Raw genomic sequence first — 9,154 nt, 5'->3', positions numbered from 1 at the left:
AGGCTAAAATCGGTATGCAGCTTCCCCTGCAAAGCCCCTACAGACATGTAAAATACAAGCTCACAAGGAACTTCCTACAGCTACTTCTGGCTGGCAACATGCTAGCCATTAGCCGCTAATGGGGTTTTGTTCAACAACTCCTGGAGATGCCACTCCATGAGTTGGGTCGAAATCCTTTGCTGGGAATTGCCTCAAAAAGGAGGAAAACCCCAAAGGTCACGAAAGGTCAGCAATTAGATTGGCCTCCTTCAACCACGTAGACTTACAGAATCTGGCTGCAAAACTCAACATTTAACTAAAAAGTGATGTAGTGTCATTCCACACAGGTTGGTGTCACAGTGGAGCCTTGGTGGGTCATTGCTTGGGCGTCCGCCTGGTCTTAATGGGGTCAGAGGCCCAAAGGCAGTCTGAATCTGACATTGAAGGAACTCTTATTCAACCTCCTCTGCATGTCCCTGTGGTCTATCTGGAGCCCATCAGGCTGGTCGCCCATCCCCCCTTTCACAGTACTGCAGGTGCCCCAAGGTTTCCAGCTTATGCCTTAACAGAAGGCCTCAGAAGCCTGAATCGGCCATTTAGGGTTAGGTTTTGGCACTTAGCAACTGGTTAAGGAGATACTGGTGGTCTCATTTTAACTGTCTGATCAGGCCCTTCGCAACAACACCAAGTATATCCCAATCGGACTTTCATAGCCCAAGCAGCAAGATCAAACACACTACCATTTCTTGTACGTCAATGAAGTACAGCAGCACTGAACACTGAAAATTTTGCGAGCTGTAGGGTGGAGTTAAAAGTTCATGCATGGGTCAGTTTTCTTGTCAGGTGTTCCCCTTTCAAAGGTGCCATGCATGAGTGCAACAAACTAACCTATGTGCAGAAGGAAGGAAAAACAACTGTTTTACAAAATGGTGGATTTTTCCTCACAACTCCATTCAAAGTTATTGCAGTGCCCTAAAGAAAACAACCTTTGGGACAATTCAAGGCTTGTGGTGGAAGGTAGGAGTGGCCTTTCAGGATATTGGTGGTCTTTTTTCGATCGTCGTATTGGGTTCTTTCCAACACTGTTAAGTTTGGCTCAAAAGAATGCTCCAACTCTGAGACGGCCCTCCAAACACTCTCCCTTTTTGGACCTGTTCTCCTTAGAGTGTGTTTTCAGTTAACTTTTAAACAGCTCTCCGCCAGCCCATGGAGCAGATAGAGACCCCATATTCATAGAGTGCCTTCCTCTTGCAACCTAAATCATGTGTGACAGTTTTGGTAAGTCTATGTTAACTAGAATTTTTGCAGGTGTCTCTTTTGCAGCAATACATCTTCTGGTGCTCCTTTAACCCTACTTGGATCTGTAAGGGTCGACAGAATTGGCTGAGTTTGTCATAGAAGGTTGATTTTCAGAAATGTTGTTGTGGGTGAGAGGCTAAGTGGATTCTGTGGCTTTGGTATCTCTGGGTCGTTTTAGCTGGGCATGACAGAGGCAAGAAAGGGCAAATAATTGAACCTTTGACACCTCATAATTCAAAGACACCATGTCTGAGCTAGCCCAAAATCGGTATGCAGCTTCCCCTGCAAAGCCCCTACAGACATGTAAAATACCAGCTCACAAGGAACTTCCTACAGCTACTTCTGGCTGGCAACATGCTAGCCGTTAGCCGCTAATGGGGTTATGTTCAACAACTCCTGGAGATGCCACTCCATGAGTTGGGTCGAAATCCTTTGCTGGGAATTGCCTCAAAAAGGAGGAAAACCCCAAAGGTCACGAAAGGTCAGCAATTAGATTGGCCTCCTTCAGCCACGTAGACTTACAGAATCTGGCTGCAAAACTCAACATTTAAATAAAAAGTGGTGTAGTGTCGTTCCACACAGGTTGGTGTCACAGTGGAGCCTGGGTGGGTCATTGCTCTGGTGTCCGCCATGTCCTAATGGGGTCAGAGGCCCAAAGGCAGTCTCACTCTGACATTGAGGGAACCCTTATTCAACCTCCTCTGCATGTCGCTGTGGTCTATCTGGAGCCCATCAGGCTGGTCGCCCATCCCCCCTTTCACAGTACTGCAGGTGCCCCAAGGTTTCCAGCTTATGCCTTAATAGAAGGCCTCAGAAGCCTGAATCGGCCATTTAGGGTTAGGTTTTGGCACTAAGCAACTGGTTAAGGAGATACTGGTGGTTTCATTTTAACTGTCTGATCAGGCTCTTCGCAACAACACCAAGTATGTCCCAATCGGACTTTCATAGCCCAAGCAGCAAGGTTAAACACAGTACCATTTCTTGTATCTCAATGAAGCACAGCAGCTTTGAAGATGGGTGATTTTGCGGGCTGTAGGATGGATTTGAGTCTGGGTTGATTATCTTTGGAGCCTATTAGCTGTTCCTGAGGAGTAGTTCCCCTAATACACCTAATATGTATATGCATTGCTCACTTAAAGTACAATAATGTTGTGCAGCAATGTTAGGAATATATTATTACCTAGTAGATGCCTAAAACCAGATAAAACATTTATTTTAAGAACAGGCAGAAATAAAATACAAAGTTTAAAATGTCTTAGTTCTGAATGGACTTAATTATTTTTGAGTAGTGGGGGAAATCACATTGAAATGTAGCGGAGGCTGAGGTCCAAGAGATTAGCTAAAACAAACTCTCTTTGGTTTAAGATTATCAGATGTTTTTCTTTACAACCAATTTTTTGCATCTGTAGTTTATTTCAATTAAGTAATCTTACACATGTAATATGATGTGCATGCATTTATATCAATGTTTACACACAATATTATTTAACAAGTCACTCCTAAAAGTTACATACCCAAAGAAATAAACTATGTGTAGGTATTACATCTTTAAAATCAAGTTACTGTGACTTATAATGTCTTCCATTTCGATTTAGATTTTAGCAGACCACAGAAAAGTGTAAGGGAGGGGGAGGGGAGCCTTCAGTTGAACACCTGCACTGCTGACCTTTCAACAAGCCTAGTTGAATTCATGGGAAATGGGAATCTGTTAAACTAATAGAAAATGGATCTATGCAATGTCTTCAAATGATTCTGCATCATGTAAAAAAACATGTCTAAAATTCTAGTTCAACAAGAAAATATGTTAGTAAAACTAGTTGTTGTTTTTTTTTAAATAAATTTTCTTCCAACAAGCACATTTGCCAGTAGAACTAAACATTCGTACAGGTCTTAAACGCATCTCAAGAAATGTATCAAAAGTCACTTGCAGCAGGAGCACGCAGAAACAGGAGCCAGGTCAAGAAACAAGTCTTGTAATTGGAGATAACAGCATTTTCCGAAATCTTGGGAAACATCATAGAAGGTATGATTTTTTTAATTTACATATCAAACCTGTTGTTGCTTTCTGCTAATAAGACAGGGAGGGTTGCTTTGTAAAGCAGTTCATATGATGTGATTTTTACACCCACAGCCCCAAGTGTCTGTTGTTCTAATTACTACTCTGCAATAAAAACAATGCAGTAGAAAAGCTTAAAATACTGTAGTGGTGTGCTATGTTGAGTTTGTGTAGAGCTCCACTTGCTTTCTGAGTTAGGCTAATCAGATGCTAACTGTGCTGAGTGCACCGGGAGTTGAGGCTTCATTTACAGCTTTGGCAGCTTGAAGTGCTACAAACATGTATATACTATATTGGTTTTAAGGGTGTAAATGTATTTTTTAATACCTGCTGTGAATAACCTTAAGTGCTTTGCATGTTTTGTTAAACATAATCAACATTTACTCAACCATAGACTTTGTACATTTTGGCTTTTGAAAGCTGCTGCAAAAATGTGTTTTATTTATATTAAAAATATATGATATGATATAAATATGATATTTATATGAAAGAGTTTATTTCTGTTTTAATTTTTTTGCAATTGTTTTCTCTGCAGATAATGATCAGCAAAACAAAGGAAGGATGAGGGAAGGAAAGGGTATGTTTACTTTTTCTATATTGTTATTATTTTTTTAATTTATTTTCACAACAAAATATAAAAAACAGAATCCTGTTTCACTAAAAGAGAAGAAAATGTGATGGACAACTGCCAAAAAACCCTCAAGGGGCTTAATGAGTGGCAGTCTCCATAATAACAAATATATTTCAAGAAGAAAAAGAAAAAAACAACAACAACATTTCAATATATAAAACAGTTAAACATTTAATTTAGACTACAAATCTATATGGAAAATTCAGACAATTAAGTAGCAGCAACTTTCCTCTCCGTTTAAATTCTTCTTTAGAAAGATCTGTCAGTGATATGGGAAGACTGTTCCATATCATTGATCCTCTGTATAATAACTGTTTGAGTTGTACGAGAGTAAGGAGGCCAGATAAGACAACTACTACGAGTTGGATACTGGTGAAATTCATTATTAAAAGTAAAAATATTACAAAAGTGCTGAGGAAGTAACTTTTTTATAGACCTATAAACAAATAAAGCTATTTGAAGTTGATTCACTTGATAAACACTAAGAATACTTGCCTGAGCAAACAGTGGTTGTGAGGGGTGTCTACGATTTACACAAAATATTAGCCTTAAAGCTCGCTTCTGAAGTCGAAAAACAGATTCCAGTTTAGTTGGGTGGGTACTAGCCCAAGCAACATTACAGTAATTGATAAATGGCTATAACATTGAATAATATAACATAATTGCAACTTTTTTGTTAATCAGGTGACAGATTTTTCCTAGTATACCAACCACTTTGGCTAGTTTTGTACTTATGGCACTAATGTGGGGTTTCCAGGATAAAGAATCATCTAGAATAACACCAAGGAAACGAGCAGATCTAACATTAATAGAAATATTATCAATCAATTATCAAGGGGGAAAAAAAAGGGGGAAAAAGGGAAAAAAAGGGGAAAAAAAGGAAAAAAAAGAAAAAAAAAAGAAAGAAATATTATCAATTTGAATTTTCATTGGAGGTTTAAACGTATCAAACTTATAACCAAAAAATATATAACTTGTTTTTTTATGTTAAGTGACAATTTGTTGGACTTGAACCAATAGGATAACTTGTCAAGTTCTCCATTAACTACCTTTATTAAAATTTCAGGATTTTTATGGGAGTAATACACACTTGTATCGTCTGCAAATAAGATTTTAGAAAGTTTATCTGAAACATTAGGGAGGTCTTTAACATATATTAAAAATAACAAGTGACCAAAGATGGCCTCCTTATGGTAAACCGCAATGAAGAGTATATGAACTATAGAACATAGAACTTTACATTAGTGCTGCCAAACAAAATTTTATTCTTGCTTAACTCTTTTCTCTGTGCTGTTTGTCACAGCTTGCAACATTTTGCATTTTTGACATACTCTCACCTACCTCTTATGATACCTCTGAACACAGCCATTATTGTCTAAAATGCTGGCAACCATCTCTGAGCACACCCTTAAGTGAAAATGTCCAAACTGTTCCCAAAGTGTCAATATTTAGTGTGACTATTATTTTTCTACCAATGCCTTTGCATGGATTTCATTAGAGCTTCACATGTTTTCACTGGAATCCTTTTTCACTCTTCTGTGATGACATCCCGTTACCCTCAGTCTCTTCTAGCAAGGCAGTGGTCATCTTGTGAGTGTGTAAAGCGTAGTTATGTTTGAATACTGCTCTGCAGTTCAGTTTCCACAGTGAGGAAATCATCCTCTGCTTCAGAAATGTCACAGTGCATGTTCCCTCAAATAACTTTGGTTCTCTACAGCCAGCAGCACCCATACAGCCCAAAACATGACACTACCACAACTGTGCTTAACTGTAGGCAACATACACTTTCTTTCCAGGGCTGTAAAGTACCATCCAATGAGTTCTTTGTGACTCAATTTGGTCATTGGTGTTTCCAGATACTTATTTGGGTGGTAGATGCTCAGTAAACAAGCTCTGTGCCCCAGGTACAAAACAACCCCCCCTCCCCCCCAAAAGCAGCAGGGGCTCTTGAGAGTGTTCAGTGTAATTGTAGGTTTTACTCTGGTGTCCTCAGTAAAACCTAACGTGAACTGTGATTTGGGATTTTTTTTTCTTTTTTTCAAAGTAGTAGTTTTTGTGATCACCAAATTTATCTACCTGAAATGAAACATGATGCACTTTTCAGATATTGATCATTGCTTTAATCTCTGGACACTGTTGCAACAGGTCTTTACAAGTGGGACGTGTGAAATGAGAGAGGAGCATTAGTTAGAACTTTTATATTATGGACATATACAAGTTCTAACTAATGCTCCTCTCTCATTTCACACAATTTCAAAGTTTTGTAAATTCCTACAGAACACTTTTGATACACAGGTTTATTTCTTTAATGTCTTTTAAACATAGGGGTGTTAAGGTGACAGGCATGTTCTTTTGTTCTAGAACTTGATGCAGTGACCCTAAGATCTCCAAGTGAGAACCAAGGAGAACCATCAAAGCAGTCTAAGCAGGCAGGAAAAACTGGTAAGCTTTTTTATTTAAACTATTGGATTCTTTGTTTTGATAATCCTTAATGCATTTTTTTCATTTGATTTTCCTTTTTGTAATATTAAAGTATGAAACTGAAATGAGTTTTTTTAATAAGTCCAGTCATATGAGAACTGAATTGGAGTCATCAGCCTTTAGCTGGTGTTCTAATTTTTTTTTTGTGATATCAGTGAGACTTCAGAGATATGTTCCTTCTGATATACTGACAGTCCAGTGGCAAAATATCAAATGCTTTTTTTCCAAGTAGCGGCGGAGGAAATTGTCCCAAAACGGGGTTTTACTAGTTCACCAGTCTGACAGAAATAATCCACAGTGATTTGTAAAACTTGCAAGGAACCGGTAAAAACAAAGTCTGGTAACGCAATCAACTTGTTTCATTACGTAAGCTGCTCACACCAGCAGCAGCGCAAGCTGTTTTAGCCCCGCGCCGCTCCGCGTCATCTTCGGAGAAATCTTACGGAGCTTCTTCCAAAACAAAGCAGGTATAGCAGCTAAACTGAGCTCCCTTCTTTGTGATAAAATGGTATTGGTGTATTTATTTTGGTCATTTTACTGGTCACTTTAGTTTATTCTTTGTCAGTATTTAATAATATAACTCAGGTCTCCTAAGTTATTTTTCTTTAAAAATATGTTATGGTTAAAGTTGGTTAAATAAAGATTTAATTGAAATTCTGTGTCTGTGTTCTTTATTAAAATGAAATAATTTAGCAATATCATAAAATATCCAGGCAGAGCTGCACATAAAATATGATTTTAAATATTTTCAATAATTATCGATATCGATCAATATGCATTTTTTATCGATAAACTTTTTTTCTATATCATTCAGCCCTAGTACTACAGTTACTATTGAATTAGCTTGTAAAGCGCAGTGCCTCACCGCACAGAGACATCACAGGATATGATGTCAGGTGGACATTTTTCCCCAAATATGGGCAATAATGGCCGCCCACCCCCCCTACACAGTGATCAAGATGACAATTTATGCTTTTATTTTCTTATTGATTAACGCTAAATTCATTAAATCCCCACGGGCGTATTAGTTTAAGGTATAGTTAATGATCCACTGATTTTCCCTTGTTGACTGGGCTGGTCCTTTAAAAAAACTTATAATAGAAATTTCATGAATTTGATATATCACAAGCAGTTGGACAGAAAAATATAATGATGCTCAAGGGCCCAGTTTTTGTCTCTCTATGCACTAAAAATTTTGTTATGAGCTTAAAGACAGCAGAGTGAGAAGAATTGGGCATTTTGCCCCCAGAAGCCCAAGTTTAGAACAACCTATTACCCATTTCCCATTAATGGTTTTAATGTATTACAAACATGCAAACAAATAAGAGATCAGGTAGAATGCAATCACGTTTTCACACCAATGTATGGTGAAATGGTCATTTTGGCTGTAAATTAATCTATTGCTACCTTAATGTTTAAACTGATAAAATCATTGTGTCGAGATTGATGTTTGGTATAATGGTTAAGAATTTAGATGACAATCCTTTGTTAATACATTGATGTAATGTAAATATTACCTACAATGCAAAAAATGCTAAAACGGTTTGAAGTATATTCTTTATTTGTGTTGCAGGCAAAGATCAGGATGTGAATAGACCAGCTATTGAACCTACATCTCATCGACAGCTTTGGAGTAAGGCCGAAAAGGCAGCAGTATGGCAACACATTTGCCAATATGTAACCTTAGAGAGTTCCTGGTAAAGAACCGTGTCTTGAGGCACTTAAAGTTGAGCCTGCACTGAGAAGCCAAACTTGGAAAGACATAAAAAACAAGTTTACAATACTATTACTGTTCAAAAGCTGAAAAAACATTCTACATTAGATATGGTCAATCTTACATTGTTTGGTTAAAACTACAAAAGAAGTTGTAAGCAGTGCATATTTGGCAATGGTCCTTTGCCTAGTGTTTGGACAGCAGCAAAAATATGTAATTTTGTTCCATAAACAAATAAAATAGTTTGCATTCGGTGTCCACATTGTGTTCTTTAGTATTTAAAATGTTTATCTTAGTTCACAAAGCCTGTATAATGTAGTTAAATTGGCACAACTATATCTATAAAGGACAGTATATGTGAGAAGATATGATGCCGGGGGTTAAGGAAAAAAAAATTTAATTATTAGAAGCTTAGAATGGCTTTTTTGATTAAATAAAGCTTGGCTGTTCGTGAGAAAAAACACACCCAAATCTACCTGGCAACAACAACTGGTCCACACAAGTCCACAAGAAAAAGATTTATTTTATTTTGAGCTTTTTGTTATCTAAGGTCACATTCTGAATCTACATTTTTTTCTAGTAATGGCAATGTGTTTTGCACTGTTCTATATGCAGTGGAAGTAGTGGTCCACACAATGAACTATGAGGACGGAGTCCACACAATGTATTAAAGACATGTATGTGTGTGTGTGTGTGTGTGTGTGTGTTTTATAAGTACATACATACATTTCTTCTTTCCCTCTTCTTTTTCTACTCGGTCTAGTGCGACTTCTTTCCTGTCTCATCCTCTCTGTCCGCTGTAGCTCTGGATTTTTTCTTAAATCTTGTCTTCCTTCTCTTTGTGCTCCCTGTGGTGTCAACTGTAGCTTAGTGTCTTTTCTAATATCCTAATCTATCTCATTTGATTCAACCCTTTCCTTTTGTCCATCTAGAAGCAGGAAATTACCTATCAGTTGTTTTTAACTTTTAACTGCATTTAACTATGGTGCATCCT

General features: G+C 37.6%; 1 long non-coding RNA gene across 1 annotated transcript; it reads left to right on the top strand.

The window, feature by feature from the left end:
• Positions 1-1,567: 1,567 nt before the first annotated feature.
• LOC118564212 lies at positions 1,568-8,414 on the top strand. The gene is made up of 4 exons (XR_004931724.1): positions 1,568-3,301; positions 3,870-3,911; positions 6,327-6,407; positions 8,020-8,414. It is a non-coding gene; the product is annotated as an uncharacterized LOC118564212 (long non-coding RNA).
• The last annotated feature ends 740 nt before the right edge of the window (positions 8,415-9,154 follow it).

Source organism: Fundulus heteroclitus, chromosome 9 (genome assembly GCF_011125445.2).
Source record: "Fundulus heteroclitus isolate FHET01 chromosome 9, MU-UCD_Fhet_4.1, whole genome shotgun sequence".
NCBI lineage: Eukaryota > Metazoa > Chordata > Actinopteri > Cyprinodontiformes > Fundulidae > Fundulus > Fundulus heteroclitus.
Note: the sequence above shows the minus strand (reverse complement) of the source record. Positions and strands in the feature narration are given on the sequence as shown.